The 16286-nt window shown below is 33.6% G+C and overlaps 1 pseudogene; it reads right to left on the reverse strand.

Annotated features, from left to right (window-relative positions):
• Positions 1–8591: 8591 nt before the first annotated feature.
• LOC102957026 lies at positions 8592–8858 on the reverse strand (annotated as a pseudogene).
• Between the last annotated feature and the right edge of the window lie 7428 nt (positions 8859–16286).

Raw genomic sequence — 16286 nt, forward strand, 5'->3', positions numbered from 1 at the left:
GACATTATCCACAAGGCCCAAACAATAGAAGCAAACAGTAGAATGTCCCTAAAGTAGTGCCATTTGAAAGAAACCTTTAATAGGTCAGTTAAAACCCATCTCACAATAGCAACAGTTCATTTTATATGCATATGAAAAAAAAATTCATCACAAAACAGCCAAGTCCACAATAATGCAACTTCATATAAAATCTGAAGCTACAAATAAAAATTGGTCCTATTAAGAACAAACTAGACACACTCCAGATGGTTATGTTGGGATACCTCATGTCCATAATGGCTGCCTTTTACAATTTTACTAAAGAATAGAGCTGGTGTGCAAATTAAAAAAAAAAAAAAAAAAAAAAAAAAAAAAAACAGGAACAAAAATCTGAGCTATTGCAATGATGGCATGTCCCTGGGCATTCATTCTGTATGGTTACTGTAAGGTTGTGGGAGGAAGTGCCTTTGCTCTTGTTTTACAATTGCACTCCTCATAGAGCCTACAGAAAATTCAACAACAAAACTAAAAACAAGCTACTGCAGCTTTCAATAGCTCATCAACAAAAGAGATATTACATGGCTAAATAAGCCAGGCGCTGTCTAAAAGAAGGAAGCAAACCAAATACCTATATGCAAAGGGAAAGGGTGAGTAAAGAGGAATGAAGGAAAGATGAATGCACTTTTTCCTCTCAACCATGCACTGCAGAAGGAGGACTAAATGAGCTGTAAAACAAGAATTGTAATAACAGATTTAAAATATCCACATTTCTGGGAGGAGTAGATGAGAGAAGAATCTTAAAGTTTTTACAATCTCTAATATAGTTTACAATGAAATTATATTATTGGTGAAAATTAAATCCATTAAAAAATAATTATTATAGTCTAACATCTTTGTTATTCAAAATGGAGGCCTATAAGCTAACTGCATTAACATCACCTTCGAGGTTCTTAAAATACAAAACCTCAGGAACACTGACTCAGAATCTGTTTTTTAACAGCATTCCTGAGCAATTGACATATATGCTGAAGGTTTGGAAATGGTGGTTAAAATATGCTTGAAATTGATAAAGCAGTGGGAAACATTGTTACACAATTTTTGCGATAAAACACATGTTCTTACTCAAGATAGCAAATGTTTACACTTCGTAATAGCTATATGAGCACTTTTTGGCCTTGTGAAAGGGCCAAAGGGTTGGTTTTCCCTTCTAATTTGAGCTTAAAAGCTCAAGAGGTTTTCTGTCCTCTTTCAGAGATGCTATAGGATGAGTAGAATAGAGGGACTAATTTCTCAGTAGTGTTTTCTTGTTACCAACATTCAAAGAATACTCTTGAAGAGGGTGAGTTGGATTAAATGTATTTGTGAGGTTTTCTTTTCCTTCTATCAGGTTCCTATTTTGACTGCCTCCAATAACTACCTGTTTTTAAGGACTATTATATTTAGTTGTCTGTCTCCCTCTTCGAATCCTATTTTTTCTCAGACTTTTGGCAGTTCATGAAGTTTCAGTAATGAGGAGAAAGTCAAAGCTTAGCAAGCCTGAGTCAGGCAATTATAAAACCTCCAAAGAACAAAATAATGATGCTGATGCAGACATGATTTTTTTTTAATTTTTGGTGGCAAAAAGTCCTTTACAACTTTGTATTTTCCCAGTTGCACTTTGAAACCCATAATCTAGGTGCACAAGCAAGGGGACAGATGCTTCTTTGTCAATGCTGTTAACTTCCAGGTGTTTTACCAGAATGCTTAGTAGGCACAAAGATGGTTTTGTATAGGCTTAGGACCTCATGAAAAGCATTTAAATTTATAATAACTTCTGTTTCAAAATATTATTTTAAATGTAGTAATTGATCAAGAATACAGGATTTTGCCTGAATGTGGTGCAACTGAAAACAGTATAATTAAAACCATCTCATTCATTTGGTGAAATTTATTGAGTACTTATTCTGTGAGTCATGGGGTTTCACACTGGGCACATTGTGCTGAATGAAGTAGATAGGGTCAGTGACCCTATCAATACCAATTGAAAACAAATAATTAAATACAATTCTTTGATAACACAAACTTGCAAATTGATCTGAATATGTTTCACATAACTATGTAATAAGAAAACTGACCAGGAATTTCTTATTACTTTTACTGTTTAGGAACTATCTCTCTGAATAAGTGTTGTTTAAAAATAAGACTTTAAAATTAAGTAGTAGTCATTCTCATAAATGATGGGTCGAGAGTAATGACAGTTGTGGATATAACATACGGAAAGACTAAACTGGGAGTTGACAAAAAGCTTTCAGTAGTAACTGTCAGAAAATTAGCAGAAAAGATATACAAAAAATGTGAAGAAATCAGATGAATGATTTCTAAATGTTGAGTACCTACTATTTCCTGAAACTGTATTAACACCTACATGTATATTTCTCATTTTAATTAAAACATCTGTTTTGTGCATTAATTTTTATACAAAAAATTAAAATCAATTATACATTACCTTTTTAACTAAAGCCCTTTCTTGAATGAATTTAAAAACTTATTAAAAATCAGCTATAGGGGTGCCTGGGTGGTTAAGTCGGTTAAGTATCAGACTTTGGCTCAGGTCATGATCTTGCGGTGTGTGAGTTCGAGCTCCAGGTCAGGGTCTGTGCAGACAGCTCAGAGGTCTGCTTCAGATTCTGTGTCTCCCCTCTCTCTGCCCCTCCCATGCTCATGCTCTGTCTCTGTCTCTCAATAATAAATAAACATTAAAATTTTTTTTAAAAAAATCAGCTGTATTTATTTGAATATCAGGAGTTATGAATGACCCCTAGAATTTCAATTACATATTTTATATATCTATCTCATTTTCCATCTTTAATTAGATTTTAAAAGAGTAAAACTATTTTTGATCTTGATCATCATAATAATGCCTAATTCAGTCATTTAAATGCTCTATCACTGTGTTGAATATGATTCTCATTTCTGGCTAGCTGTCTCAAGCAAATAACAGAGTAGATTCTAGCAGTCACCAATACTGAAATACCATCTGAAATTACAATATGTAGAAATAGAAATAGATATATGTATACCTACACCTTTTCCTAATCCTATATGTATACCTATCTATATCTCATTCTTTAGTCATGTCCTCTGTACTTTTTATATTTATCTTTCCAGAATTTTTTTATCCATGGACTTCAATGTTGTTACATATACATATATACTAAAATGTGACTTTTTATGAAAATAAAATTTTTAATTTTATATTAAAAATTTTTTTAATGTTTATTTATTTTTGACAGAGAGATAGACAGAGTATTAGCGGGGAAAGGGCAGAGAAGGAGGGAGACACAGAATCCAAGGCAGGCTCCAGGCTCCGAGCTGTCAGCACAGAGCCTGACACGAGGCTTGAACTCACAGACCACGAGATCATGACCTGAGCTGAAGTCGGATGTTCAACCGACTGAGCCATCCAGGTGCCCCTTAAATTTTATATTTTTATTTTAACAGATTATTTGGAATATCTTAATATAAATTATATAACATATAATTGTGCTGGCGAATCATAATTTCTTTAAATATTTTCCTTTACTAATTTCCTGAATTTTTAACATTCCAAATAATTCTGATACAAATTATCTTTTTGACAATAATTGAAATGGGGAAATGATTTGGGAGTATTTCAACAGGTTTAATACCTAATGTGGAATTGCTGAATCAACTGATATTGACGAGTTTGTGTTAGATATAACCACACCACCTTGGAAAGTGATTAAATTTTCCTTCCTAACCTACAGAAATATTACTGAGTATTGCCAATATTTACATTTTGTTAAATTGAGGTCATTGAAACATTATTTTAATTTATATTGCTTTGTTAATCTAAACAATACTATCTAGACCTTTTTTTATTTATTTTTATTTATTATTATTATTTTTTTAATGTTTATTTATTTTTGAGAGAGAGAGAGAGAGAGAGAGAAAGACAGAGCACGAGCAGGGCAGGGACAGAGAGATAGGGGGAGACACAGAATCCAAAGCAGGCTCCAGGCTCTGAGCTGTCAGCACAGGGCCCCATGCAGGGCTCGAACTCACTGGACTGCAAGATCAGGACCAGAACCCAAGTCAGACGATTAACCGACTGAGCCATCCAGGCACCCCTTCTATCTAGACCTTTTAATCATTATCCTAAAACTTCAAAATGACAATTTTTATGAGTTTTTATTCCATATAACACTATCTTCTCAGTGTATAGCATAAATTAGGGAGTCTGAATTAAGTTTATAACTAATGATATTTAAGAAATGTAATCATGAACAGTAGCAATCATCCAAAGATTGGTAGAAATAAAATAAAATTTAAAGTTATTTTTCCAATTATGTTTTTCAAAGAAATTCATGAAAAATAATGAACTTTATTTCATTCTCGATGAGTAGTAAATGATGATGATGATGATGATTCATAGTGATGCAATTAAAGATTCCTTGAAGATTTAAGATCTTTATTCCAGCTTGATCTTTGTAGGAAATACAAATGGTAAGACTCTTTCTCTTTTAATCTCCCTTGACCTGGACTATTTTTGGTTGTTGTTGTTGTTGTTTCTAGGAAAGTATCTCTTAAACTCAATCCAAATATTGTAGAAAGTCTCCGAAAGTTAAATGAAACCTTAAATCTATATTTTAGAAAAGACAGCATTGAATAAAGAAAGATGTTTTGTAAAATTAAAATGGTCATTTTATTAAATTAAATCACCCTATGTTTTAAGGGAAAATATTACTTTTTAAAGACCAATTAAAATATATATCAGCATTCTTCATAGAATTATCTGCATTTTATGCCAAGAAAGGTCCATGGACAAAGATGTATGTTTACCGTTTATGAAATTAAGGAACATTGAAGATAATAGATATATAGTAACATAACAGAAACAAGAACACAGAATTTAACGTGGCTATACAGAAATACATTGCAAGTAGTAGAAGGAAGATTACATCATTTACCTTGCTTTTTTGAAGGTCAAGACAGAAGCTGAGATGTTTGAAAATGGATCCATATGATTTTAAGTGATAAACTGAAGGTGGAAAAATTATCCACCTGGAGCAAAAAGAAGAATAAGTGTACAAACACCATCATGAACAAAGTCTAGAAAAATATTTTTTTAATTCTTTTTTAATCTTTATTTATTTTTGAGAGAGAGAGACAGAGAGAGAGAAAGAGTGTGAGCGGTGGTGGGGTGGAGAGAGAGGGGGCGACACAGAATCCAAAGCAGGTTGTAGGCTCTGAGCTGTCAACACAAAGCCAGATGCAGGGTTCAAACTCACAACCCGTGAGATCGTGACCTGAGCCAAAGTTGGACACTTAATCGACTCAGCCACCCAAGCGCCCCCAAAATTTTTTTTAATTTAGATATAATTAATATATAATACTAGTTTCAGGTATACAACACAATAATTCAATATTGGTATATTTTGCAAAATGGTCACCACAATAAGTCTAATTAACATCTATCACCATAGATTGTTACCAAGGACATTTCCTTGCAATCCCTATAGCAACCGTAATTTATAACTGACTGTTAACCTTTCATGTATATCTTTTCTCATATTTTTTAAAAGAGTTATTTATTTATTCTGAGAGAGGCAAGCAGGGGCAGAGAGAAAGGGAGAGAGAGAATCCCAAGCAGGCTCTGTGCTGTCAGTGCAGAGCCTGATGCAGGGCTCAATCCCACAAACTATGAGATAATGACCTGACAGGAAATCAAGAGTAGGCCACTTAACTAACCCAGCCACTCAGGCACCGCTATTTTTTTCTCGTATTTTTTTGCTATTTGTCCATGTGTGTCAGTCTTTTTCACTGCAGCCTGCTTTTTCTAGTACCTCTATTGTTATTACCACAATGCTGAGGATGCATTAGATGAATTCCAACCTTCGGATATGAGATTGTAGTAATTTATTTTATGGTTCATTTATATTCAAAAAGTAATACTGAAAATGATGGCATCAAATGCTCAGTAACCTTGATGCTTCATGATTGATCTCAGAACACATATTCCATTCCATTTCTTCACATGAAGAAACTTCAAAGTAATTTTATTTATTTACTTATTTTTAATTCCATTTATTTATTTTATTTCTTTAAGTTTATTTATTTATTTATTTATTTATTTATTTATTTTTGAGAAACAGAGAGAAGCAGAGAGAGGAGAGAGATAGCTCTGTCAGAGCAAAGCCTGATATGGGGCTTGAACTCATGAACTGTGAGATCTGACCTGAGGTGAAACCAAGAATCAGACACTTAACCGACTGAGCCACCTAGGCACCCTACATCAAAGGAATTTTAAATCCAAAATAGATTCCCTTTGACATTTTATAAATATAAGTGAGAATGAAAAATTGATATAGATATTTTTGACTTTTGTATTAAAGAGGTAGTCTTTATAAAGGTGCTGCATTTAAATCTGTAAAATATGCTCTTCATGTGTTATAATCCAGAATGCTTTAGTCCTCTTCCATGATATATTATAGATAATTGTTTACCTTTAAAGTTTCTGTTGTTACCAAATTTATATCAAAGCTATAGATTACAACTTCAATAGGGACATATTAAAAAGTAAAAGCTAGTGATAGCTCTTCCAGAGAATTCTATGTCTTGAAACGGTTTGTATTTATTTATACAAAAAGTCACTTCAGTAATACAGATTTCCATGTATAGTTAGATGGTTTAATGATGTGCGGCTTTCAAATATACAGAATACTAAACAGAAAAGTATGAAAATTATGGATCTTGTGGAAAATGGAATTGTATACATAATAATGTCCATTAATTTGGAAACATTTCATCATGTAAATTACTAAGGATTCAATTATATTATTTTAAATTGTTATACTTTTTATTATAATTTTAAATCTTTACTAAAAATGATTTAGAAATTGTATTATTCCCCTCTAAATGCCACATAAAACATAGATTATAAGTATTTATATTGCACATTAATTTTCAAACTGGAGGCTTTAGGTTCAACATGTATAGATTTTATTTGCTTTTTATTTTAGGTAATATTATAAGCAATATTTGAATGTTCATCTGGGTTACTATGAAAAATATTCATTTCACACAAAGGAAAAGGTTATAATTCAGGTAATCAACAAATGCTTTTCAAACTCTTTAGTGGCTGGTTTCAGTCTTACATCGAAAAGACAGTTGGAACTCATATTGGCAGGCTTTGTAGCATGGTGTTAAGAGCTCGTGATTTGGATTCAGATTGCTGAGAACTGAAGCCCAAAACACTCAAACTATAATCCTGGGCAATTTATTCACTCTTTCTGTATATAGGTTTCTCCTTTACACAGTAAGGACAGTAATAGTAGATATACTAGTGATATGCTTATCTTTTTTAATGATGTAGCAAATATTCAACAAGTTTTTATTGTTATTGTATTTATTTGGATTTTTTAATTTTCAATCATTTCTAATATATTATCAAATAATAACTTGTCATTCAAAACTGAAACTTTCAGAGCACATTCTCATGAACTAATATTTAGTGATAAAACTCATTAATTATTTTAAAATGTATAGTATTTTATCACACTGAGATTTACATTAACCTATCATTTTATATTTTTGTAAATTTTACTTGACCTTATTGATAGAAATTTTCTGGAAAAAAGAAAATTTATTTTTCCTTTGTCATAATTGTCTCATATAAATTAAATTTATTTGCTTCTTTGGTAAACATCTTTTTACTCAAAGACCATTTAACAAAAACTCTAAATAGCTATGGATTATTAAAGTAAAACTATCATTGAACCAGCATCCTGATCAAATCATTATGGCCAGTGTGGATATTTTTTTCTCTAATTTTTTATAACTAGCAATAATTATCATCAAGAAGTTTAGACATTTTTATAAATGCTGACAGAAGTGCTCACTTAAAAAACGCATGGCTTCTGAGGATTTATGAGTACATGTGTACACCCAAAAGGTAGTTTGGTCTGAAATAGATGACACTCAACTACTTCCTGTTAGAAGTAAGAAAATGTGTTAATTGCATTTAATATAGTTTATTACACTGTAGTCAACACAGGCCATCTGTCCACACAGCTGCCTCTTGGTGGTTTCAGCAAAGTGAGTGTATGTATTTTAAGGGGAAGCACAATTGAAAAAAGCAAAACAGCCCACATTGATTGACTTGGTGTTACACGACTATGTGCTATTTTTTTTTTTAATTTATACTGAGTAAATACGATGTTTACCAGATTTCCTCTTGGGGTAAGAAGTGACTTTGTTAACAGTGTGTCTTGATAAACTACTTTACTGAAACTAAATGTGAGGGTTTGTACTAAAGACAAAAAAAAAATTAAAACCCTTAAAATGCTTTGTTTAATATATATAAGTAGAAATGTGGCTCTGGGATTAAGGAGAGGGTAGAGAGCATCGAGAGAGGGGCTAGAGAAGGATGAGACAATATGGCAAGGACCTAGAAATCGTGTTGGAGAAATGAGTTGGGGTCCTATTTTTTTCCCTGTGTACCAGTCATCTTTTTGTGAGTGTTAATTCTCAATTAGGATATGAAAGGATTCAAGGATGCCAGGCAAAGGTCAAGGTCACAAATGCAGAAAGTGCCTCCACACTGGCCCTCTTCAGTGGTATTTGTGTAGCTGCTCATGTTTGAGTTCTTTATAAGAATGACAGTAGTTGAAAAGCCCATAAGATGCCAGCACCATAGAAATCCCAGCAAGGCCCCCTTTCTTCACATTGACATACTTGTCATAATACCTCTAGTAACCTCTTTGAAATGCTCCAGCAATGGCTTTCAGGGAAAAATTCCACATCAGTATCCAGCTTGACAGCTCTCCTAGTTTGAAATCCAAGAGCTTCTTCTCATTCACTGGTACAGATGACATCATTGTGGAGTCCTGGGTGTCCACTATGCCCACCTGAGGAGAACTCCAGTTGGGGTACTTTTAAGAGCAAGAATGATCACTATATAATTGGTTATTGGCATTTCTGTGATGTATTCCAGAAAAGTATTCCATTAAAACGGAATACATGGATAATAATGGAATAATGTATTCCATTAAAAGTTTAGTAAAGTATACTAGTCACACGCAAGAATTGTCATAAATAAAAAAAAAATTGTCACAAATATTATGTTTTTGCTTGGTAAAGATCAAAGACAATGCCGTATTGATAGTTGTGTTCAGGTAAGAATCAAAGGGAAAATCATTGAGTGATGGAGTCAGACCTAAACTGAACAAACTTGGGTGAAAAACTTCTAGAAGGATAAAGATAATCATGCAAACCTGTTACCCCCTTTAAGTTCACAGTTACCTTGAGATGAGGATGCAACCATCCCCAGGCAGATGAACCTTAACTAACTGAAAGTGAACTTAATATAATGTTACTATAATTGGCGTAAGCTTAATTTATGAGGAAAAAGTGGCCTAAACAGGTTTCTCTGTTGTGTTGCTTTTTGAGGAATGATACTTGAAGATAAGCTTGTTAATTCCTGTCAGAATATATTGAGTGCTTTTCTGTGCCAGATGATTTTAAGTCACTATATATATCACAGTGAATAAAGGAAACAAATCCTTGCGCATGTGATGATTACACTCTAATGGAGAGAAGAGGCAAAGAAAAAAAATAAACGAGTCAGATACACAGTATGTTAGTTGATAATAAATACTATGAAGTAAATAAAGCTGGCAAGGAATTATTAGGGCGAGGACATAATTTTTATTTGAGCAAAGACCAAAGGAAATGAAAGTGCAAATCAGACAGAGACCTGTGTAGAGAGTCCCAGACATAGGAAAAAAAAAAAAAAAAAGAGTACCAGACATAGGAATGTGTAAAAACCCTGATTCTCAATTTGACCTGGCTGTTCAAGAAAGAACAAGAAGATCTGGAATCACAGATTATAATAGTGTCTTAATGTCAATCTTCTCTTGATGGAAATATCACCAAAGTGAGTACTAGCTGAACTAATCAATATAGATTTATTTTATAAACAGAATTATTGAGTAATATTTCAAATTTTCTGTCTGACACATTTATGACCCCTAACCCATACAAGAGCATATACTACCCTGAAATGTTATTTTAGTATTACTCTTTTTATCCCTACTCCATAAGCAAAGTAACTAGGTATTATTTTGGATCCCTCTGTTATTTAATGCCATGGTTAGACATGGGGATGACACAATATATGAAACATTTCTGGAGATCTTTATTCTCTTTTATCAGAATAAAACTGATAGGGTGTCAGAAGTACAGGAGAAAATAAACAGGATATATCTTATAAAATATATATGCATTCATTTCTTCATTTCAACGTATTTATTGAGAAACTGCTGTATGCAAGCAGTGTGTTAAGCATTGGAATTACCGTACTATAAACAGACATGATTTTGTTCTTAAGATGGTGGTAGGAAATTCATGCAGCATGCAAATGATACACCAAGAGAATATGAAAAAAGACATTTTATGGAAGCATGTAGTGGCAGGGACTCCTCTTGCCTTGGAGATCAGAGAAGGCCTCACAAAATAAGAAGATACTAAAACACTCACGGGATAGAAAGTATTATTTTGGTTAAAGATACAGTGATCAAAGATACTAAATGATACTGATAATGGGAATATTTCCAGTTCTAACAATTGGTCACAGGATTGGGCAAAGGGGATATGATAGGAGGTACATAGAGTCTGGGCACAGTGGTAAAAATGCAGATTGAAGGATATTCATAAGAGAGTGGAGGAGAGGGATCCTTGGACCTACACCTAAACCAAGGCCTAATGGAAGCCCCCTTATGGAGTTTTGTGATGGATAGTGAGGAAAACTGAGGCAGGAAGTGAAGGTGGTATTAAAAGTGTTTTTTTTTTTAAAGATTAGAATTATATAGCATTTTCCTATGTTTATAACCACTGTTTTAAATTGATGAATAACATAAAGTTGATGTCAGTCACTGAGGGGATTTCCTTAGAGGGGAGGGGAAAGGATTTAAAACAGAGGTGAAAGAGAAGGCCTTAGGTAATGCCAATAACTATTCATCCAGAAGGCAGAGTATGTGTTTCCCACGCAAGGAGATTCATATACTCAGGAGATCAAGAATTTCTCTTCTCATGCCTTCAATTTTCTCAGTGAGAAACTAAAAGCAGGATTACCAGTTAACTGGCAATTAGAGAGTGGGTCTTGGTAATTTAAGAAGAGAGAGTACATGCAATAGTTGCTGAGTTGAATGGTCATGAATTTAAATTAAAACCTTCAGGCAGCCATGTTCAGGATTGGGTTTGCAGGTGGGGTATAGGTAGGGTTTAGGTTAAACTAAATATTGTAGTTGCATCAAGTGCATATGATGAAAGGAGAGAGTTGTAGAGAAATTGAGATTGTATACAAGGGAGTAGGTCAATGATGGAAGATAGAATTTAGCCTGTGTTAAGGGAGGAGTAAAGACATCAGACGCTCTAGACATTACAAATGTAGCTGAATCAATGAATAAAACATTCCAGTGGTGTCTAAGAGTTATTAGAGATGGGATACTAAAATGAGTCAGCTGGAAAGACGGAGGTGGTGTCCAAAGAATAGTGTTGACATTGAAATTATAGTAGCCAGCTGTTGATATTGACAAGGGTAGGTAATAAGCAAGGGATTAGGTAATGGTCACTGGAGGAGAGGAGGTGAAGGAATTGTGAAGCCAGAGTATCAGATACATTATCTACCTGAATTTTGAAGTTATTATGACTTATGATAGAACGAATGTTGCAGAAAGTTTATATGTCTCTGCCGCAATCCACATCCAGCTCCAGGTCTGTGGGCCAAAGTTATTACACATTTAAGGTATGAGGATCTTCTCGGACCATTTTGTCTTCAAAATTGTAAAATTTGAGGTGGTCATGAGGCATTTTAGGGACATGTGTCTCAGTAGGTGTGACATAATCTCACTGCCCACACATAAACAGCAGTTTTCTTTAGTGAATATTCAGGAAATCCCTTGATTAGCAATTTCCCTCCATATGCAGAACAGTAAATTGATGTGCACTTCAAATTTATTAAACCCTTGCACTCTGACTCTGACTTTGTTCTACCCAATTAGAGTTCAGCATTTGTTGAAAATGTGTTAACTCTCATCGCTGGCAGAACAGGCAAGAGGGCCCAGTGGTATATTCTGTGCAGCCAAGAAGTGGCCTGGTGATCACAGTTGTCAGATAGATAGTGGCCTTTAGGATGCCACAATGTCTTCCAGGAGCCATCAGTAATTTTCTAAACCTTTCAAATGTTCGTTTTATAAGAATTGCGATAATCTGTGAACTTTGAATCATTGGAGAAATTCAATATTTAAAGTAACTCGTCTCATCTTCAGCATCCAGAGTGTTCAGACATCTGAAGTAGGGTGTAGTTTTATGTTACTGTCTATGTCTATATATGAGAAATGCATTATCGAAAATCTTTTTACTTAATAAAAGCTTATATTAGTTTACTAAGGTCCTATATAATGTGTGGTATTAACAAATTACAAAGAAATGGGCTTCTCACTCATTCTCTAACTAGTCCTGGGACAATATGAAACTAGTCAGAGTTTCTACATATTCTCTACCCATCATGTCCTAAGGCCTATTTTCCTCATTGGCCATCTAGGTACTGGGGTAAATAAGGCAGAGTGAAAACCAAGAGATTCTTTATGAACAATTATTATGACTATTCCTGGATGATGTTTTTGAAATAAAAATATTCTGATAGGACCAAGAAAAATACATCTTTAAAACTAGTAGTGAAATGGAATTAAATAAAACAGACATGAGAACATTTCTGTTATAAAGGCAGAATTAGTGATCAATTTAATCCTAACATGAAATAATTACATTATCTATCTCCTATTAAATTCATACTATTTTCTCTTTGCCAGAGACAGGTTTTCCAGGTGTGTAAGTGTAGATATTTTCTTGCTCTAAATAGTCTTTTTCTATTAAAACAGTGCTACTAAAAATATTTTATGTATCAGTATTTCTGCATGTCTGTGAGTATATCTTCATGTAGGTACCATATACCTCATAAAATGGAATTGATAAAATAAAGATGTGAATTTTTATATTGATAAATAATTGATACAAAGTTTCCTGATAGTTTGTGTTCCTAATAATAATGTGTAACATTAAAGTTTCACACACATTATCAAAAATTTATATTAATTAATTTGTTCTAAGTCTTTGCCAAGCTAAGTTCTGAAAATGACATAGTATTGATTGTTACATAAATGTATTTTTTAATGCTAGAGGTCACATATTTTAAATATTTTCATTTGTTTCCTCTGCTCTACCTATTCATAACTTTCACTGTTTTTCTTCTGTTAAAATTTTCTCATCGTATTAAAGCAATATGTATATTGTAGGACTGATTCCTTTACCATTATTATAATTGTGGTTTCTCTAATTTTTATTTTATTTTATTTTTTTAACTTTATTTATTTATTTTGAGAGAGTACCTGCATGCACACATGAACGGGGAGGGGCAGAAAGAGAGGGAGAGAGAGAGAAACTCTCAAGCAGGCCTTGTGGTATCAGCACAGAGCCAGAAGAAGGGCTCAGTCTCAGGACTTATGAGATCATAACCTGAGCCAAAATCAAGAGTATTATGCCTAACTGACTGAGCCACCCAGGTGTCCCAGAATTCAATTTGTTTACAGAAAAATTTACTCTTGCTAAGAGATAAAAATTTACATTAATGTAGTCATCTGTTATTTAAATTTTGATTGCCAAAATTCAAATCTTGCTTATAAAAGCCTTCTCTACTCCAATATATTGTATTTTAAAATTCTCATATTCCTTTGTAGTACTTTTAGGGTAACCACTTTTTAAAAAACATATAAATATGAATTTCACCTGTATTTTATCTTGGTGTAATGGAAAATGTAAACTTTTTTATTTTACATGACTACCTAATTGTTAAAAAAATCATTTTATAATTAATAATTTCCTTACTAATATGAAGAACCACATTTGCCATTTAACAAAAGGCTCTACTATTTTCTATTGATATGTGTATTCCTGTCATGATATATAGTTAGATATAAATATAGATATTTTACTATTATACATTTGAAATGGTTAATATATGGAAGTATGCTGTTTGTTCAAAATTTTTTGGTCACTCTGAATGTTTGTTCTCTAATATGAAATTTAGGAAAATTTAGTCAAGTTTCAAAAGTATCTATATGATATTTTAACTTGACATCTTCATATACTTGTGTTTTCCTATCCAAGACAAGTTTGGGTTTCATTCATGAAGTCCTTCTTTGGATCACTCCTTAGAAACAACCTTTTCTTCCTATTAACTTTTTATAATTTCTATTGATGAATTTGCTGATGTTATTTTCATTTATTTGGCTACCGAAATTGCTATCTACTCTTACCTTATATTATCTAACTACTTGCTGCTTTTATGCGGCTATAGTACTCATACTTACAGTTTTGTAACCAGCCATTTAGGTAAATTTTATTTTATTTTATTTTATTTTATTTTATTTTATTTTATTTTATTTTATTTTTAAGTTTATTTATTTATTTTGAGAGATAGAGAGTGAATGTGAGAGTGGGAGAGGGGCAGAGAGAGAAGGAGAGAGAATCCCAAGCAGGCTCTTGGGAGCCCGTCAGCCCAGAGTCCCCATGTCAGGCTGGAACCCCTGAACAGTGAGATTAGGACCTGAGGCAAGATCAAGAGGTGGATACTTAACTGACAAAGCTACCCAGGTGCCCTTAACTGAATTTTAATATTGTGCCCATAATATTTCAGTTTTAAATTATCTTTAAATTTTCTACAGGTGTATCACCTATTGATATTAACATTTTTGTTTGATTGTTTTCAAAATATAGGCTTATTTCTTTTCCTTTGGTCAAATTTGTTTAGACAAACTTAACAGGAGTGGTATGTGCTTGTGTTGCTCATAAGTATGTTTAGCATATTTTTAGTGGATAAATATTAAACATGATCTTAGAATAACCTTGATAAAAGATTAAGATTCATGGGCCATGGGGTAATATAAATTATATCTGCTTGTGAAAAACTTCCAACATCAAAACTTAGTATTTTATTTGTTTTATGATTAACCCTGTTTTTGACTGAGATTACTTGCTCTGGAGCTAACTGACAAAATTTAGTTTCTAAATTCCAACAAAGCCCACTCAAACAGTAGAAACCACACTGCAGGAATTGCAGTGCACAGTCTGTGTGGCAATACCTCTGTCCCCTGCCTCATTGCCATATAACGAGGTGATTAGATGAGGGAAATAGGTTCTTCATGGGAGACAAGAGTTCTGGATTTTAATAATGTCCTTCTACATTCATCAGCAAGGTATGGTTTCTATCACAGAGTTTCATGTTCCCATAGAGACCCATTAAAATAGATTGTTTTAGTATCCATTCAAAACTTCCTGGTCTAGAGAACTGCCAGAATTTCATAACTCAAAGTGAAGGAGGCCAGGGCAAGAGATGCCAGGGGACAGCTTGCACTCTCTGCTTGCATGGATAGGGTTCTGGCACGTATCTGGGCTATGGAAAGTATAGCTGAAGTATGCATGGCTCCAGCCTGCTTGCCAGCACCCTTCACAGCTGCCCAAGGAACAGCCTTGCTACTATGGGGTGAGGAGAGAAAAAGGCAATGGCTACCAGGAAGGTGGACAGAGCTCAAGAAGGGTGTCTGGGAGCTATGGATGCAGGAACATGGTGATGCCACCAGCAGGCAGTCTCAGAAGGAAGCTCCAAACTCTTCAGGAACTGTTGGTAGTTAGTAACCTTCATAAACTTATCACCAACCTTCCTCTTTTCTCCTTCCTCCCACAATTGAATGTTAGACTCAGGGGAACTTTGTGCCTGGAAAAAGAGGCAGGGAAATAACCCCATGGTACAAGGAAACTCTAATATTGAAATCAAAAATGATATAGAGACTAAATTTTTTGTAATTGAATTACATTAGAAAATCACCAGATAATACTAAATTCACATATCACAAAGGATGAGATATGTTAATTGGTAACTTAAAAATTTCCCTACAACTATCAGGCCATATGGTCGTAGCACATGATGTTGATATCATTTATTAACAAAAACAAAAATATTTTGTGTTTATACACAACTCATACCTGACATGTATGCCAAAATCTGGTTCTCCAAACTAGAACAATATTTTTTTTTTAAATTGTTATTGCCTGGGAGCTACACCATAGCGATTTCATAATCTTAGGTTTGAGAACCTATTACCCTGTTTTTTGCTTGCTTTTTTGCTTGCTTGTTTGCTTGTTTGTTTGTTATACAACTTTTCCGGGGATTCTCATGTGTAAACAGTGCA

This window comes from Panthera tigris, chromosome B2 (genome assembly GCF_018350195.1).
Source record: "Panthera tigris isolate Pti1 chromosome B2, P.tigris_Pti1_mat1.1, whole genome shotgun sequence".
NCBI lineage: Eukaryota > Metazoa > Chordata > Mammalia > Carnivora > Felidae > Panthera > Panthera tigris.